This window comes from Athene noctua, chromosome 4 (assembly GCF_965140245.1).
Source record: "Athene noctua chromosome 4, bAthNoc1.hap1.1, whole genome shotgun sequence".
Lineage (NCBI taxonomy): Eukaryota > Metazoa > Chordata > Aves > Strigiformes > Strigidae > Athene > Athene noctua.
The window spans coordinates 70230667-70250984 of NC_134040.1; positions in this window are offsets into that span (position 1 = coordinate 70230667).

Below are 20318 nucleotides of genomic sequence, written 5' to 3' on the forward strand. Positions count from 1 at the left end.
TCAGGTAAAGTCCTAAAAGGAAAATACCTGTTAATATTTTAGAGCTGGAGTAACTAGATAAAATTGAAGGGGAAAATAATTATCAAACTTCTGTGTGTGTATATGTGATGGTGTCCATTTAAGTACAACAGACTTGAATAACTCTAGGTTATTTGGGGATTTTTGGGGGGGTGTGGGTTTTTTTGGGGTTTTTGTTTGTTTGTTGGTGTTTTGTTTTGTTTTGTTTTTTCCACAGCAGGTTCATATAGCCTTGAATTTCCATTCATTGTTTCTGCAATAGAACATAAGTGCTAAGATATTGCAAATAAATATGGTAATTTCTGCTAATCAATTAATAAGCTCTTGTGGCATTTCCAGCTAAAGTCATGGAACAAAGAGATTTTGGCTATTCAGAAAGTTGTTATCCCTTGCATATGTTGCAATAAGAATGAAAGGCCATTATTTCATGTATCAAATTCTTTATTCTGATCAAGCAAAACAAATGTCAAAACATTTGACCCACTAATGATAGCAACCAAATAATTAGTAATAGCTAAAAGAAGTTAGAAAGAAGAAAATTATTGGAATGCAATAGTTCTTAAATCAGTTGAGAGCTTAGTTATTTTGTGAAAAAGTGATCAACATAAACCTGGAACAAGGGAAAACAAACAAACAAACACTCCAGTGACTCCGCAGAGGGTTTGGAATAATTATTTTGTTTTAAACCACATCTCTTTAACTTAAGTTTTGAACCGTTCAGACATGACACTGATGTTTACCTTTGTACTGGGCGAATGGAGTTGCCTTATGCTGGAGCTTCTGTTTTGCAGAAGCAGATGCCCTCTGGAATTGTCTATTTCATAATCTTGCGAACAATGAAGATGATAAATACGTTCACAGTAGGGGACTGGCTGGTTTACTAACCTGTCCTTTGGGACTCAGCTAATAGCATTCTCTTTGTCAGAACTGTCAGAAACAACGTGGATTATTTTGAAGGTTTTGAGATACCTATCATTCATTGTCCTCCAGGACTGCCTGGAAAACAGTATAGTTTCATGAGAAAACATCAAAGTTTTCATCTCACTTTAGAAAAAAATAATATCTTTGAACTTCTTGGGAAAAGACACAAGAGAAGAAACACAGTTATAGCCCAGGTTGCCATCAACACAATGGATTTGAACACCCATTTTGTGTGCTGAGTGCTTAGGAGAACATGCTTGCTAGGAAAAAAAAAAAAAAAAAAAAAAAAAAGAAAAAACCCCAGATATAACCAATTTCTTGTATTCCAAGTAAGTGCTTTAACTGACTGACTTCACCATGCCCCCTTCTTTGCACATTCAGCATCCCCAAACAACAAAAATTTTTACAAAACCCAATAGATTTTATCAAAATAGATGGTTTTCCTGAATTAGCATTTTTCTTACCGAAAAAGGTTTTGGTGCAACTACCTACTCACTGATGAGGTAATACAAGTTCTGCCCACCCTGTTTTGCTGATAACAACTCACTGGATTACTCTGCAGCTATTCCTTGGTTTCAAATTTGAAAAGCAGCCAGGCTGGCTCTTACTGTAGAATACATTCAGCAACTGTTATTTGATGAAATCGCAGCAGCCACTATTGTGCATTAGTGTTAAACAGACAAAACATCCCTCTAAGCTGCTCTGATGTTTAACATGCTCTTCTTCATGTTCATTTAAAGAACAAAGAACTCTGTATTTTTTTCACATGTCTACCCTAAGCTGCACACATTTTAACTGTAAATTTACATAATTATGTTTCCACCATTCAAAAAAATGCATGCAAACATACATGAACCTTTCAATCTTGCCATCTCCCTTCTTGTTCCAATTTTGGTTTTTGTAGGGCTTCTTTGGCGGTTCCCCCCCCCTCCCCCCCTTGAAATGCCAATTTGAAGTGCAGAAATATCAGGACAACATCAGTGATTTTAACGTACAGAAACTTTGGCAGTATTGAATAACATCTAAACATAACAATACCATAGAAACACATGCTTAACAAAGATCTATCCATGCCATAATATCAGCTGTATCTACCAGTTTAAATCACTGCAAGTCCCTTCAGTATTGTCTGTCTGGACAAAACCCATTTGGAGATAGGGTCACTTAAAATTGGATATTTACATTGGAGCCAGGTTTCTGAACTCCCATCACAAAGTTTAAATAGACAGAGCTATTTAGCTGACTAGTCACCACCATGGAGAATAGCTTAGCTCATTCTAGATCTCACTGGCTAGATCTCAATCATGCTTATCTGATACTGCAAAGAAAAAAAAACAAAACAAACCCCAAAACAAAGCAACAAACCCACACCCACAGGTAGCGACTGGAATCTTAGACAAAGCACGTTTACTTGACTTGTTACTTGTTTCACTTTTAGCCAGTGAATGCTTTTAACATTTTATTTTGCTCTATAATTTCAATGCGCAACCTTATCCATAGATTTAATTTTAAAATTGGGCACAGAAATCTCAAGCTCTTCCCCTTTTTTGTTCTAAAAGTGTTTTAAATAGATCTTATGTATTTTTAAACAGTGTTACTTGAAGACTGTAAGTCTCACTTATAGGATGCATTATACTTGAAAAATATTTCAAATAGAATAATACAATATGAGATGCTTGTAAACTTTATCATGATACTTCCTGAAGCTTTTTAATGAAAAGATATTGGTCCAATCTGCACGCTTTACATAAGCAATATTATAATCCAAGGCTCTCTTCTTCCTTGTATGGGATCTAGAGTACTTTTCCACAAAAAATATACTCCATGTATATAGTGGTCCTAAAATTTGCTTTCACATTTGATTTCTGCCCCCTCTAGTTTGAAAAACAGCTTTATGACTATTTCTGGCCTCCTGCTGTTAAGGGGAACATCTTTAATCAGAATTTTAAAGAATGTCCAGTATGTATTCTTTTGGAATCTTGCATTTCACCTGTGAAATTGAAATACATTCTTTAGAAACAAGAAAAGCTGCAGCTTCCTCTCATGAAAGGAAGAATATCAATATTCTATAAAGAGAGTTCTCTCCCGGTACAAAAACCTAAGTGTTTGTAATAGGACATATTTCAGTCTGGCCTATTCAGAGACTTTCAAAGCAAGAAGCACAATGAAAGGAGTTCAGTTCTTTCTTTCCTCAACGATAGCTAGACACAGGTGATTCTGGAAGGGGAAGTGTAGAAAAAATAGAAAAAAATATAAAGGAGGAAATGGGCACTTTTCCTGTTAAGGAATGGAATAAATTCACAAGTCAGATGACAATAATATCACAAATTCAAAAACAATGGAAACAGGTGGAAAATATATAATCTCAGTACATTTTGGAAGAAACCGGCTTATCTTTAGCTCAAGCGTGATTAGCCTCCAAAATATTATAATGAACATTTATCTTTCTCCTACAATGTTACATTTATGATCTTTCAATCATGAGTCTATCGGATGCAGCAAAGAGGTTTCATAATCCCTTCACAGAAAGACCCCACCCCATCTTAAAATATTTAAAATTTTAAAGTGTGGGTCCTAATCACTCAATTCACAAAGCTATTTCACCACCTTCTCCACTGACTTCTAGTGTTCAGCCTAATTGTGTTTGTGGAGACTATATAACTGCTAGATTTTCCATCATTATTGTCCTTTACCTTAACCACCACAAACTTTTTTCTCTTGGACTTTAGGATGTCACATCCCCCTTCAACTGTTATTATACCAAGTTATTTTTTCTCTTAATCCACAAGAAAATCTTTCCATTTTATCATTATGCTGGCTGTATTCACAGTCATTCAACTCATGAGTTGTACACATAAGAGCTCTCATCAGTGATTTACAAGACAGTTTTAAGATTGCCTTTTTTTCTACTGAAAATACCTTTCCTAACAAGCTATATAGAAAAATTTCCAATTCATTTCCCAGTAAGATCACAGTCTTTTTCTTCACATGAGTGTGCATTAATGCAAAAATATCAGTTGTTTGGATCTGATCCAGATTGTGATCTTGAACCCAGTTCTCATTATATAACAGGTTTATGTCTTTCCTCATTATCATTTTCTTTTTCAATAATTATGTGATTTGATTTCCACAGTTTAACTAATGTAGTTCTGTCCATGCAATCTTTATTCCTTTATTTATAACCTTTAAAAAAAAACGCAACACCTTTTTTCCTCCATATTTCACAAAATATATTCATAAGCATCTTGCTTATTCTTTAATCTTGACTTGCAAGTCTTTAATCTTTTTATTTAATTGCAGATGTTGCCAGGACATAGTCCTTAATAAACCATGACACCAACAACTTCTCACACCTCTATGCAGAGCCCCATAGTTCCCTGAAATAGACCATCTCCAAGATCACATGTGCCGCATCACAGACACCTGTTTTATGAACATGGATTTCATCACCTTTGGAGATCTCACTCTCTTTCATCTTACTTGTATCTCTAAACTGCTCACAGCTTTGGCTGAACCTGCAGCAGGCCCCATACTAGCGTATGCTAGTTTTGCTCATCCAAGGCATTTAGCAAGTATCCCAATAGACATACCCTCAAAGGAGACATCTCTGTTAGGAACTTTAAAAAGACCTGTGGTGTACTCTGTTCTCAGACATTAAACAAAATCCTGTTTCTGTGGAACAGTATATAGTACCTTATAACCAGGTGTATGACTGTTAACATAGTTGAAAAATGACATTTTACATAATATCATTCCACATTTACATGGAGCTTTTGGGTGGACTACCACTAAAGCAAACATTCTCAGAAAAGCTGAAAAATTTATTTTCCAATAGAAAATATTATTATTTTCCAATAGAAAGCATGTCATCAGAACTGAATTCAAGCAAGCAGTATAATCTATCCACAAATTGATATAAACATGTAGAGTATGAGAAGTAAACCTTTTCAGTGCTTCCAGCTTCTCAGATATCTATTTGGCTATTACAAGCCTGATAATTATGTTCTGTCCTCTGTGATAAAGCATCCATCTGATTCCACTCTTACAGTCTGTACTACACAAAAATAATATCTACTACCTCCAAAGCATCCCATTTTTGACGAGTTTGGGTTAGCAACAAATCAAATCATTTCATGACTTCTTTTTTTCTCCATTATTAATTTATTTCATCTCCCATTGCTTGCAGAGAGATTGCCAACTCCACTCAGAGACTCTACCATGAAACACTAAGATGCCAACAGAGTAACTGCCCTATTTTGCCTCACCCATTGAGACAAAACATTCAGAAGCAGAAAGGCTGCTAACTACAACCTGTTCAGGACACATTTCACCACTGCCACTTTCCAGTTTAAGTTATGCAAAACAAAATATGTAATCTGGGAATTCCCAGGAGATGCACAAACTTTAACATAAAAAGTTAATGCAAACACTGCCTAATCCCATTTCCCACAATCTCATCTCTATCATCTTTTCAGAATAGATGTACTGTATATCATTAAAGTCAGCAGCTCATATCAAAGACACATAAAGGTCTATCCATCATTACAGACCTCACTGCACATTTTAATGACACTTGAAATTTCTAGTTTTAGCTAAAAGATTAGGTTTTCTTTTAAAAGAAAAGACATAAGATTCATCATACAATTACCTTAGCATCCTGCTGTGACATAAAGGATCTTCATAATTTGTCTGTAGGTGTACACTTTGTTTTTCATGTAACAGCTGATTGGAAGAAGAGTAGCCAATCTGACTCTGTGACAGGAAATCTTAAAAGGAATCTTAAAAGACCTGCAGTGTAGGCTATTACTGGAGATTAAACAAAATCTTGTTTCTGTGGAACAAGATTCTCTCCTGTAGAGGAAGGAGTCCTCCTTTCTGAAAGCACCTGAATAGCTTCAGCTGTGCAGACACCCACCACGCTGAAAACACACATCACAGGTGTGGATAAGGAGATTTGTGAAGAATAACTGGGGACAGGCATCAAAATTAACAAACAGAGAGGAAAGGGAGAGCAGGGTGGAGTTTTGGGTAGAAAATAATTCTGCATTTGTTTATATCTTGTTTGAAGTTCTGTGTTGAAAGAAATCCATTGTTGCTAACTGTGTTTTAATGAATTTTAGTTTGGCTTTAATAAACTTCAAGAGCAAGTAGATTCATCTCAAAGTTTTCTCTAGTTCATAACCCCAGCACATCCTTACATCCCTTTAAGGGTTTATTTACAACTGATTTGTTCTACCAAGGGGAAAGAAAAAAAAAGATAAATTAATTTTCAAATCCACATCCTTTGTGTAATCCTCAAAAACAATGGACATAAATCTAGTTATATTTGTCAGTAACAATTGAGCTCTTTATCCAGAGAAAGGTACCATATCTGTTAGAAAATGGCTATAATTAAGAAAAATTGTGATTATATTAAAACTCTCTATCTTTTCAGAATCAAATGTTCAAAGAAAATTCATTGGTTTCAGCAGAACAAATTTGTTGCCCAGAGAAGCTGTAGATGCCCCCTCCCTTGAAGTGATCGAGGCCAGGCTGTATGAGGGTTTGAGCAACCTGGTCTAGTGGAAGGTGTCCCTGCCCATGGCAGGCACGTTGAAACTAGATGATCTTTAAGGCTTCTTCCAACCTAAACCATTCTGTGATTCTATTAAATGTTTCTTGGTTCTAGATAGCAGTTAAAACTCAACATAGGTAAAAGAAATTGGCAAGGATTTCCATTTAGCTACAGAAGATTGTAGTCCAAATATTTGTGTTTTCTTTGTTCTGAGTAGAGCTAAGATCTGTTGCCTCAGGCAGTCCCTGTTATAATTGCTCATTTACTGCCTTTGCAGCTGCTACATTCAATATTCATCTGGCCAGGGAAGGACTCCCTTGCTTGGTGGTCAGAGTGCACACCTGAGTCAAGAATAAAAGTGACTGCTCTCAAACAGCAAGTGCAAACACGAGGCTGGACTAGAGTTTTCTTAAATGGTTTAGTAAAATGTTTTTTTGGTAGTGTATCCTCTAAAAAATATCAAGCCTTAAAAACTGTCTGTGAGTGAAAATATTTTTTAGCTGCGTCCTGCTCTAGGAACATTGCTGAGAAATTATTCCTAAGGAACAAAGTATTTGCCTTAGCCTTAAAAGAAGAAGATACCCTTAACAACTGACACTGTTAATCATAATGAAGGGTAGGGAAATAATTATGTCAATTTATTAAGCATCTCACTGCCATCTCAACAGGGCAATAAGGCTTTCTTTAAATAATAGGAATCAGTAATGGAGAGCAAGTCTTTGCTCTGTTTTGTTTATTTGTTTGTTTGTTTGTTTTGTTGTTGTTGTTGTTGTCAGTGGCAAAGGTTCCGTTGATATTTCAGTCATATTGAATGAGGCTGCAACATCAGTCTCACTACTTGAAATAATTTCTAAGTGATTGCCTAAGAAGTAGAGGGGTCTTTCAAGAAAGTAGGCCCGATACGTCTCCTCCCTACTGCATTGTTCAAAGACAGTGAGCAAAGATTAGTAAATAACAAATATTTTGCTCAAAAAACCTTGTTAGTGAAAATTCAAATTTGAGTATATTCTAATACAGTATGAAACTTGTAGTATATAGACATGGTGTTCTTATTTGCTGACATCACAAAGGTCATACATGATATCAAAGTTTAGACTATCCAAACTAGTGCTAAAAGACTGAAGCTCATTTATCTTGTGTTCTAGTAGTTGTAAGAACTTTTACAGACTCATAGCAAAGATTCATCTGATCTCCTGTGTTGCTTTAATAGAAGTCAGTAGTCATTGTTTAAGAAGAGTATAAGAAAGAAGGAAAGTAGAGAATAATCTTTTCCATCTTCTGATAGGAATTTAGGGATTTTATGAATTAGAGATTCAATCTAGAGCATTATTTTTAATAGCTGTTGGAAAAACTAGGATGCTAATTCTCCATGCTGTTTCACAAACCAGTCTAAAGTTTTGACCCAGAAGTAATACATAAACACTTAACATCTGAATCAGATCAGAAAGGAACATTTTGCATTTACCATAAAAATCCTTTTGTTTCTGAAATTAGCTAATATTGGTTTCCCAAAAGTAGGATTAACCAACTTGGTAAACTACTTGAATATTTGTTAGGCAAGTCATGCTTCATGATGGTTTTGGATATTTTTTTTTTTAAAGATAGTACTCTGGAAAATTTCTAGTGGAACAGAAGCCTCTGAAAGACAGATGGAGAAAGAATGAAGTTAGGATCATACAGAACAAAATACATTACTGCGAACAAGAAAAGGTTATTCCAAATGTCACGCTAATATATTTATGTATCTTTACTTTTATCTAAAGGAATAATCTGAGAGACAGATTTTCAGGTTGCCATTAGAGCTAGCATCTGCAGCACGTTTCATCATCTGAATGCCCTGACTTAGTCCTTGTCTTTGACACTGCATAGGTCCTAAAGGGCTTATGAGTACTCAGGCAGCTTCTGCTAAACAGATTTCACACTTGTCCAAATAAATTTGCTTTCAGGCTTGAATATATATTTTCCTCTAACAGGTAAGAGCTGCTAATACTGTATTAGTTAGAAGAAATTTCACCTCAACCAACAGTCAAATGGTTTTTCATTTCGTTATGCTGAAGAAGATGTAAAAGTTCATCTGTCATACAACTCTTCCTCTATGTAACTGTGTTTCTGATAAATACCCAGGTTTCTTTGGTTGGGTTTTTTTCCTCTCCAGAAAAGATGACTTTTAAGGGACTTGAACTATGTTATTTGGAACAGAAAAGTTGTGAGGCAGCTGACTTCAGCTGGGTGGATTCTGGGGCTCTGGATACATCATTGTAAGTTACAGATCAGTGTGAGGTTTTGAGGAAATTTCTAACCCTATGGAAGAGTGAGGTAAGTTTAGAGGACAAAAGTATTTTTTTGTATTAGTAATATATAATTTTGTATAGAAAATGTCTTATTTTAATTCTCATGCAAATTTGTACTAGCTATTATTTTACACATGGTAGTAACTTACAGATATTTGAAAATCCAGAATATAGTCCCAATTTCATTTTCAATGGCATAAGAAGATCCTGGACTGTTGCCGCCACCTTCCATCCTCTCCCTACCCTCTGCCTTTCTTCTCTTTCAGAGACAAGACCAAAAGGCAGGTAGGTAGATAGGTAGACAAGTAGATATTTCTTTCAATGAAAATTCTTGAGAACTACTACACTGTAGTCGCGCTACAGTGCTGAGAATTTTACAACAGTTTTCCAAGAAGGAGAATGAACCTAGAACCAAATCTTTGATGTTGTATGTCAGTGGATTTAGACACTGACACTTTTTGCATGTAGCTCCATCATTGTGAATCAGTAGTCATTTGCTTTCCAACAGATTTTAGAAACCTGGCTGTTATTCAGTAAGAAGGGATTGGGATTTTTTTTTTAACGAACTCTTTTCTATAATTTTGAGGGTGAACAGAATGAAGAAATAAAAGATAGTGCTATGAAAGTTTGGAGGTAAATAAAATCCTAATATCTTTTGCGAACTATCTGCATAGCCAGCTCTTTATTATATATTCAGGCCAAAACCTAATCCATCTGTTAGTGGGAAGTCATAAAAGGCAAACATTTTCAGAAAAAACAAAACCTGACAATATCTATTGTTTGAGGGAAAAAAAAAAGAAGACAACACATTATTCATTATGACAACTATTGCAAATGCATAGAAAAGTTCTGGCAAACCATTTCCAAAAGGAAGAGTTTACTATGTATGACAAAGCACGTGTTAATGACTCCTTCTGGAAACACCGGATTAAATTCATGCTACTTGCCTTAGGAACCCAAGAGCAGATATTTTCCAGTATCTAGAAAGTGTTAAGAAGACAACCAGGATAATGTTCAGAAAACATCTTCACAAGAGCTACACATACTGGCTTTCTGACTTCTGCTAGTCTGCATAATGATGAAACTACCTTTCATAGCGAAAATTCGTAGTCTGTTCTTGAAAATGACTACCCCTTAAATTTTTTCATCCTCATGGAAACTATACAGAATTTCATCTTTTGAAAGATTGATTTCATTGTTATATTTAGTTCATCTATTTTCAAATGCAGGAACAGTTAGAGCTAGAGTAAAGATACAAGAACCCAGCTGTATACATCTGTGGAATTTACAACAAAGGATGAGATTTTTCAAAAAAGAATTTTTTAACATCCCAGTCATTTTAAATCCCAAATGGTATAGTTCGGGCCCATAAAATTATATCAATCCAAGATATAATTCAGATAGATGAGTACTTGATTTTTTATGCTGTCACTTATGTGTCCAATTGATAGAAGATGTAAATTAGACTTATCATGAAAAATTATATCAAATGAGAGAGAATTGGCATTACAGATCTAATAGAAGACATAATTTTTATTCCAGGGATTTCTTAAACCAAGTGCTTTTCAGTCTAAAAGGTTTTCCAGTCTTTTCTCCTTTAGTATTGATGTGCTATATAATCAATTTTAATTATTCAATAGGTGGAAGTTAGTACAGACAGGTCTTGCACACAAATTGTATTTTCAGGAATAGTGAAAGGGTGAAATGAAATGAAAAGATGAAAGGTGAAATAGGTCTTCTCAGTTCTGATGGAGAGGTGATAGTGCCTGTTATGGGTATGTTATACTAAAAGAGCTGTTATGTCCAAAAAAGAACATAAAGTTACATACAGAGCCAAGAATTTATTTTTACACTAATAATAATCTTAGCAGTCTAATTAAAATACAACCAACTAATTAGCCTAGCTACTAACTCATAGTCTAAATTCATTCTGAAAAGCCTTACTGGTGCTGTCATTAAAACTGTTATTCGACACTTGCTAATATCTACTGCTCTTCTTTGGTGTTACGCTCACTGTTCACATGTCTCTTGGGTCACAAGGTTGATGGCACTAACCTCCATCAAGCAGAGAGGTGGTGCTGCAGCAGGCTACCAACTTCCTGAGTTATTTCCAATTAGGGCTTCAGATTAGGTGTGTGTAAAGGATCCTTTCTGCCTCAATACTGGCATTCACCTGGGGGCTATTCTTACATGCTGTTTTATCACAGTCTGCTGCTTTTCCTGGTTCCCAACTAAAGTTTGGAAGTTGCACCATAGCCTCCCTCAGCTTTATATGCCATAAGGGGCTATTGCTCCCTAGGCAACGAATGAATAACCTGGTCTGTCAGACCATTACAGTGAAGTCTGTTCAGAGGGCCTAACTAAAACAAGCAAGTCATTGATCACTAGACCAAGAGAATTATTAAAAGGAGCTAAAAGCAGCTCAGGACAAGGCAAGCCCTGTCAAGCCCTAAGACTTGACTATACAATACAATATGGTCAAGACAAAAACCTGTGTCCTTCTCATGGCAGGGGGGTTGGACTAGATGACCTTAAAAGGTCCCTTCCAACCCAAATTAGTCTATGATTCTATGATTCTCCTGGCCATGGCAATGGTCATACTTACCGGCATACAGGTAGTGAAAATAAGACAATAACAGTCAGGTGGAGCTCACTGAAGGAGAAAATTGTTTTAGTAAATTATGCAGTCACAGAATTTGACTGCTCTGTTATTAGAGTTTGGAAAGAGGAAAATAACTGAACAGGGCCTAGGATGCAATGATCTGGATAAAATACTAAAATTGTGAGGTCAAACAGGTAAAACTGTATTATGGTCCTTAAAGCACTTTGTAGGTGGAAAAAGATGAAGTATTGAAAAAAAAACACCAAACAAAACCAAAACAAATAAAAACCTACTCACATTTGCTAACACTTCCAAAAACTGCCATGAATTGAATGTCAAATTTTTGTGCCTTAAGTATATTGAGATTAATTTTCCCTGAATATATGGATACAGGATACTTACAGGTTATGGTACAGGAGACTTATATATGGGGTTTGCTTTCAGAGTTGTCACATCCAAGATCCCAATCCAGGAGATGCATCTTGTAGTGCTCACAAGTGTTAAGTGTCCAGCCCTACAAAAGGCCAGGTTACAATTTCACCACTAGATGGCTGTGGTGTTTATTAGACTGCACCTGGTTCAAGACTTACTGTGGAAATAGCTTCTCCGGAGATAAATTTGACCCTTGCTATGAAATAATTAATCTCTGTGTTTTCATGGCTAAATGGAAATAATGCATATCTAGAAAGAAAAAGAAGACTGAACTTGCTATAATAAAGCAAAAATTTATATATAGACTAGGTATTAATTTGGAAGCTAGGATGTTGTTGAATGCATTTCATGTTTGATATGTCCAGTCAAAAAGCAAATTATATTAGAAAATCACATGAGGATCACATGCAGCATTGTATTTGAGTTTTCAGTGCAAAAAAAAGTGTTTTACTTCTACATGTATACCTGAAGGAATTATTGTAACAACTGGTATATGGAACAACACATGTTTTTTCTTATCTTCTTACATATTGTTATGAATTACCACTCTTAGGACCTGCTTTTCTATGGAGATAACATAGTCCAGGCAAAATGGATTGGTGAAGACTAGGAAAAAAAAAAAAAAAAAAGAAAAAGGAAAAAAAGCTATTTCAAGGAACGCTTCCAACTTGCCATTCTTAAACAATTTCAATTTTACATGCATCAGCTATTCAGGCATACTCTCTTGTGAAGTTTTTAATGTAAAAAGCTCAGTCACAGGGAAGCCCCTTTGCATGTACTTTATTGAAATTTGTTTCAGTGATTGCAGTTACTAAACTTCAACAACTCTAAAAGCACAAAAGCCACATTAATTTAAAGACAGAGAGAAGGTATTCCAGCATTCAGTTCCTTCAGCAAAATTGTTCAGATAACAGAGAAGATGTTAAGACTCTCCTGACTTAAAATGACAGCATTGTTTCTGACTCAGCTGCAGTTGATTACCTCATATAACCTCACACAAGAAAAATGAGTTTTATTCTTTAAGACCTAAACCCCCCAAAACATTTTAACATAGTATATTAGTGAAGTCTGAAAATGCAATCCTAGAAACACCTGTTAAAGAATAGCCTAGCTATGGAGGCATCTAACTTACATTTGGGTTTGACCCATGGTTTCCCCCACCCTGAAAGGTTCAAGTTCTGCTTTTGTGTAAGACTACCTCAGCTTTAATAGCATTGAAGAGCTTTTAATATTTCACTCATAACACAGTACAATCTGGGTCAAGAAAATAGTAATCCCTTCATTGAGCTTCCCTGAAAAGCTGAATCCAGCAGAATTCTTGACTGAAGGTTTGTATAGAAAAGACATGGCTTGGAATAACAGAAACAGTATGAATTTTAACAGCATTCAATTTGTGTGTGGCATTTAGAAACCCCGTAGCAGTGATTCAGCAGCTAGAAAGACAGAGGAATACTACTTAAACATAGGCTAGCCCCAAGTCATTCGTGTGAAGACAGCTGTAGTAAAGATAAACAGTGTACTAAAATATAGTATTTTTGGTATTCTCAGCAGATATAAAGATACTAATGTCATTGTACAAGGCATTAATGAAACTTCACATCAGAAATATGTTCAATATGAAGAAGTTCAAAACTGCTACAGCAATACAAAAGCCTGTCTTACTAATGAGCATTAATTTTTGTTTTTGAAACAGTCATATTTTTTTCCATTAAAAGGTCAATCAAGTGATTCACCGGATAAATGCCATCTGCAGCTGTCGCCATAACACCTTCAAGGGTCAAACCCCCACACCAGCTCTTAAAGCAGTGTGCCAAGGAGCAGCAGGAGACAGCTGCTCTACAGGGGATGGCAAGCCAGTAGCAAAGGGTGAATGCCAGGCTGCAACATCACTAGCAAGTGCTCCAGTTCCATAATTCCCAAAAAGAAGAGAGCAATAATAAGCAGGGTGAGGCAGCTGTCCATAGATCACCAGGCAAGCCTGCTGTGATAAAACAAGTCCAAGGTGAAGCCAAGATGGAAGGGTCAGGATTAACAAAGAACAAGGCAGTAGAGCTTATGCAAGGGTCCAAGCTTAAGTGCTGAGGGAGGGGCCTAAAGGGCTTCTCTCAGCTGTTTCCCATTGCTTGGCTGATTTCACTAAGTCTGACCCAAGGTTATGCGGCTGTTCTATAGCAGTGATGGCCCGGAGAACATGCAGCCCTTAGGGGTGGAGGAAAGGGGCTGCACAGCCTGTTGGTGCCTTCACGGCCCTGACACACTGCAGCAGTTTAGAAGACATTATGGCACTACTCTCATGTCCTTTTCATGTCTCCTCTACTTCAAGTGCTATCCTTAGCCTCTTCAAGGTGAGAAGACCCGAATTTCCTGCTGTTTGCAGCTGGAAGGCTGCGTTGCTGAACTTTGGGCACCAAAAACTTTGAGCATCAGTAGACTCAGGGCTGCAGTGTCATTGCTCAAGACAAGCCCTACAACCACTCAGCTAAACAGATAGATTTTAAAATGTTGCACGGTGTTACCCTCCTTTGAAATGCAAGAGGATCTATACCCCTACCCAGCTCGTGCCGTGGAAGTCCACTGAGGACCCATATCTCTGCCCTCTAAATGTTCAGGTGACCTTCATTCCTCTAGACATTCTGTCAGCAGTCTGTCCTCTGCAAGAGGATTCTCAGACTTTTGCATCGGGGAGGGGGGGGGGGGGGGGGGGGGAGAATTTTGTTGACTCCCCAGCTGGATGTCTGAGTCTCAGATGTTTCTGTGAAGGTAGGCCTTCAGTTCTTGGGGGCCTTCTGGGTGCCTGACGAGCTCTGCAGCAACTGTGCTATTACCTAGACTAGAAAGGCAGTTTTAGCAGAATGAGTACACAGCTGTGGCACTACTTACACGGGGGCCTATAGTCTCCCATTGTCAGTCCAAACTCTCGTTTAAGAATAAAGAATCACAGAATTATTTAGGTTCGAAAAGACCTTTAAGATCATCGAGTCCAACCATAAATACGCTCACTAAGGTGTAAGTGCTCATGAGAGCTTTGCTTCTCAGGAAGCAGTACCACCTATTTTTTTCTCCCTCACTGCTTATTCATGGTATGTTAAGAAGGAAAGAAAAGCAGAGGCAACTGAAGAGGTACGGCTGATGGGTGGCACCTTACCTGCAGGTAGCATCTGGCCTGAGACTGTAACAAAAGCTGCTGCCAAACTCAGAAACAAATTAACATCTTGCCCTGAGTAAGCCAGTGGATCCCACTGAGTTCCTGTGGGGTTCTAGGATAAAGGTGCTTGCCTCAGAATGTCACACGGTGCTTCTGCTCAGCATAAAACCATGATATGGCATAGACCCGCATACTGCCCCAATCCAGATATTAGCATTAGAGAATATTATGGAGGGAAAAAAAAAAAATATATCTTTCAGGTTTTACAAAAGAAAGGGATGTTAACAGAGAGCACGTTGCTGCTATTGTGACTGAGGCTTCCAGTCAGCTGATTAGGTTTTTTTTGTCCTAGTCATACTGATTTTTCAACTGGAGTCTGACAGTATGAATGTAACAAACTGAAAACGGCCCATTTTTTCCTGCTTGCAGGCCCTTGTTTGCATGTTTTTCCAGAGGTAAGAGATAAGCCCCAATAGTTATTTTGTGCAGCAGTTCTTAGTGACTGGCATTTGTCAATAATCTACAGGTGTGGAAACTAACTGGCTGCTATTGCAGTGAAATAGGGCAGAGCTCTCTCAGCTTTTTTCATATTGTCACTTATTTGCATTGCTTAAAAAAAGGAAAACAAAGTGAACTAATTTCCTGGTATGTGGTCATTTCTCCCAGTACTTTTTCATTCAGTGTTTTAAACCTTATGGGTCAGAAATTATCAGAATTATCTTGACCTACCTTGAGATCAGCCCCAGTATGTATGTCCTATAAACAGGAGAAAACATTTGCCTAGTTTGTACTCACTGTAGTAACTTATAGACTATAATGGCTAAAATTTGTACACATTCTGTTTGAAAAAAAGTTCATTTGTGACAGTGTTGGTGAGGGACAAAATATATTGGTGCTTAAAACACAAGTTTCTCACAAAACTTGCATTTATGTGTTGTGAATTCCACTGGGTGCAAGATTGTCCTGTTATCTCTATGAAACATTTAAAATGCCTAAGTAGAAAATTTAGATCCGTAAAACCTGTGCTTACCTGCGTCCAGAACTTGGGCCTCTAAATTCTCCTGTGCATGTCAGCTTCCTCCAACATATTTTCTGGAAGACAAAGTGTCTGTTTCTGGGCATATCAAGATCTGACTATATTTTAACAGTGCTAAACAATTTGAGGATTTATTTCAGACCTAAGCGTCAGCAGAGATTAGGTTTTTTCTGTCAGACATACAGTATGGTGTAATTCTACAGGGTCTTTTTACCCTGGGCTTAATGCCATTCTAACATAAGTAATTAGATCAAATTAATAAATACCTGTCCACAATATCCAATGCACACAAATCTAAAAGCTCCTCCTAGAAGCCTGGAAATTGCCACCTAATATGTTTATGTTGGGATGGGTGAAATGAGAAAGCAAATCCAGCTTGATGGTTTCTGTGAATCTTCCTGAGATACCATCACTCCCCATGCCATGTCAGAGGAACCAGAGCTTTCAGCTGTGGGTTGTGAATGTCTCTTCTATCCCCAAAGTCCACTGTAAGTTCTCTTTCAGTCCAGTCCTCCATCATCATTGTTTCTTTATAGCAATGTTGAAACTATATTAGGCACATGTAAATACTGAGATGGCAGTTATGCCTGGTAACACGTTTTACACTTCATTAAGCTAGGACATCCAATTGCTTGTTTCCATTCATTTGGAGAGAAGTCTACATATCAACAGAACAGACATCCCCATGTCTTGTCTACTTTGGATGAAACCATTGTGTTTCTTCTCTGTAACTGCTCTCTAGTGTGTGGCTTTGTTGCATTCAGCCTTGTTTTCATATGTTTTCACATTTCAATCTTTCTCTTTCCTCAAATTACAACAGACTTGTTTAATTCTCCACAAATCTTGGATATTCAGCATTTTCAGAAACAATATATTGAAACTGGGTCCAATTTACCTTACTGGAAGACAAGAGTAACTTCACTAAAATCAGTGAAATCACACTAAACAGCACAAGAAATCCAAATGGAATGTTATGTAGTATTTTGTAGTTGAAAAAATAGCTTCTTCGTGATTCCAAAACGGAGATTAAGTAGTATATTAGCAAAGTAATTTTTATTGATATAAGTGCTTCAGCCTCAGATTCATTTTAGACTTTGGTGTATTTTATATTTTCTTCTCAGGTCTGTTCAGGATCTGAATTTGCTAGTGGTGTGTGTTGAGGTTGTTCTCCTGTCCTTGTTACCAAACATCCGAAGGGAATCAAAAGTCTATCTTAGTTTGAATGCACTTGAAAAACAGGCTAATAAATGTAAATCACTCTCCATCTCTTTTCTGTGATTCAAAATCTTCAGGCTTCTTTATAGATGTAACACTATATGCCCACACTCTCCTGTCAATGTGTTCCTCTGAACACCAGTAAGAAAAGAAAGGTGTTTTGAGATTTCTGTTCTTGCCAAATATAGCCAATGGCATATTAGGTTTGGCTTCTTTTTTATTCATTGATATAACAATCTCTTTCAAACAGCCAAAAGGAAAACAAACTATATTTTGTCAAGTACTTCACTGTAAGTATTTTATATGCAATGCCAAAGCCATTCCTGTGGCTATTACTGACAAAAATTTCCTGATAGAGAGACCTTTCCTGGGCTGAAAATTACCAGCATTTCACTCAAGAAGAGAAAAGGGAGTTGATAGAAATTTGAACTAAATGGCTTTGTTAAACATTAAGGAACAAGGCAGAGTGTATTATTTCTGCCCGGACAAAGAGATATTAATTTATAGTTAAAAAAAACTGAAATAACTATTCTGGATGTAGTCATTGTTGATGAGGAAATGGAGGATAAACTTCTCGCACAAAAAGTAAAATGTTGGTATTTGGAGCACTGAAAGGGGAAGCCTCTAAGAAGCAGTTCAATACATTGTTTAAAATTATAAAGGACACCAAAATGCATGAATAGTATTTTATTGCAATTATCTAGTCATCTATGACATGCCTAACATTGTGTGTATTTGAAAAAGCCAGAATTAATATATTGACTCTCTTAGAAGTCTTCTCAATTGGTGCAATCTAACTGGACAGAATGATAAATCATATTACAGCATTTAAAATCAATAATATCTGATATAATTTTGAATTAAAAGGGAAAATCTCAACAGAAAAGCATACAATTAATTTTTTCCTCCTACACTGTGGGCACTCTAACATTTTTGGTGTATCTGAAATTTTAAAATATTTCACTACTTTTCTAGTTTATTTTCTTTGTTAAGAAACTTTTGGAGACCACCACCAATCACAACGTTGGTATCACCTTCCATATTCACTGTCTGGTGCTAGAATACATTGATGCAAATATAGTTTGTTACTCAATAGTCAGAAAAAGAAGAGCCATGTTTTAGGTAAAATGCAACTGAACTCTGTGAATTCCTGATTTTGGATACTACAGAGACTTTTTATTCTGATTAAATTAAATGTTTTTAATTAAATGAAAGATTTCAGAATTGTTCTGGTCAATGTGAAAAGGAATATTATAAAATTGTGCTGTTCCTACAAGCTAACTGATTCTCAAGTACAAATAATAATACAAACACTAGTAGAAATCTGAGAGTTACAATAGAAAAAAAAAAATTATTACCTTGAACAAAAAAGAGATGACTGGCAATACAGAACTACCTGAACACTAGAGTTGAATTTCAGCCATGTGTTCATTTGTATAAACTAGGAATTGGAAAAATACTTCAAAATTACTGAAGTTTAGAATAAAAAGAGAAAGACAATTTTCTGTTTTCTTCCTTTCTATTATATGTCTATGTGTCAGGAAAATAAGATTCTTGAAGAATTATTTGGAATTATATTGATATCAAATGATAAAAGAGAGAGTGGGAACACAGTACCCTCAACTCCCCAGAAGACTGTCATTCAAATGGAATATATGTGGAGTAGCAGCGGGGAAATCTCATTCTGTAATTTTACATATATATTACTGAATTATCATCTGTCTGTGAGGTGTGTAAATCATGATCAATCCTATTCAATGAAAATCTACAGTCAGTAACTGAACCTCTAAATAAAATAGGGTTTACTAGACCTTAAAAATAACAGTTTTCTAATTAAAAAAAAAAAAAAAAAAAAGATATATCCAATGACAAAACTCTTTCCAGATGATAAAACAATAGAAGTATTATGGTGTTAACGAAATCCTTAAAGAACAGACACATTTGTTGAACTGAGAATATTTAGTCCTTGGCACATGTAAAATGTTTAGGAAACCAGAAGCATACTCTGTGGAACACCAGATAGGTTATTAGATACTCTAATGTATGTGTGGTGTGTTTTTTGCACATTAGGGTAAATAGAAAATAAGCAGTTTATCCCCTCCTAGGAGACCTTGCTTTTACCCCTAGACCATCACAGCTTTACTGTGTCTTATCCATAATTACTTATGTCAGTAAACAGAATGAGAGAAAGCATGAAAAATAGGGGCACAGTCATTTCTTCTGTTGGCATATAGTCAAGAATAGCAACATTTCTGGTACAGAACAATAGGATATGGGTGCAAAAAACAGTATTAATGATAAAAGTGATAATGGAAAATATAATAATAACAATGAAAAAGCAAAGCAACCTTAAGAACTTTTAGCTCCTCTGAGAAAATTTCCTCGGCCCAAGACAGCACTGCCCTGGCATTGATTGAAATTCTGTTAGATCCCATGTTTTGGAGAGTTGTGTGCAACGTTTGGCTTGAAATCTGCAACCAGCGTTTGTCTTCACCACTTGCTGAGTCCAAAACCACTGTTTTCCTGTGCTGAACTGAAGTTAGTATTCCACCTGCTTGCTCCCAGGCACAGTCAAACTTCACCGTAAAACATCCATTATCTCCCTGTAATTGTTGGCATCCCCAGCATGTGAAATAGCAGGAGGTAAACACAGGGTGAAAGTACTGTACTGCTTATTGCTTTTGTTTCCTGCTATACAGATCTTGACTAATGCAGTGATGTCTCTCTTTCATGGCTTTCCTCCTTAGTACACACAAAGTACTGCTGCTACCAGCTATATAAGTCTAGTTCTGGAAGATACTCATTCTCCTCCAGAGTAAACAAAGAGATGCAAAAAATGAGGCCACCACCTTCCTTTAGTGAACTGAATGAAAGATCTTTTTGGGTTTTTAAAAAAGACGGTCAGAAGTAGGAAAACATCTCTTCATCACAAGACTGAGGTTAGACAAAGTAAATGCAGCTTAACAAAGCAAGCAAAGTAAAATAAGTATTTTGTGGAAATTTAATAGGATTTGAGAGAAAACAATAAGTCATTTCAGACAAAATTGGTTTGGGCATCAGATATAACCAGAATGGACATGCTGATCTAGTGGGAAAGAGGTTCA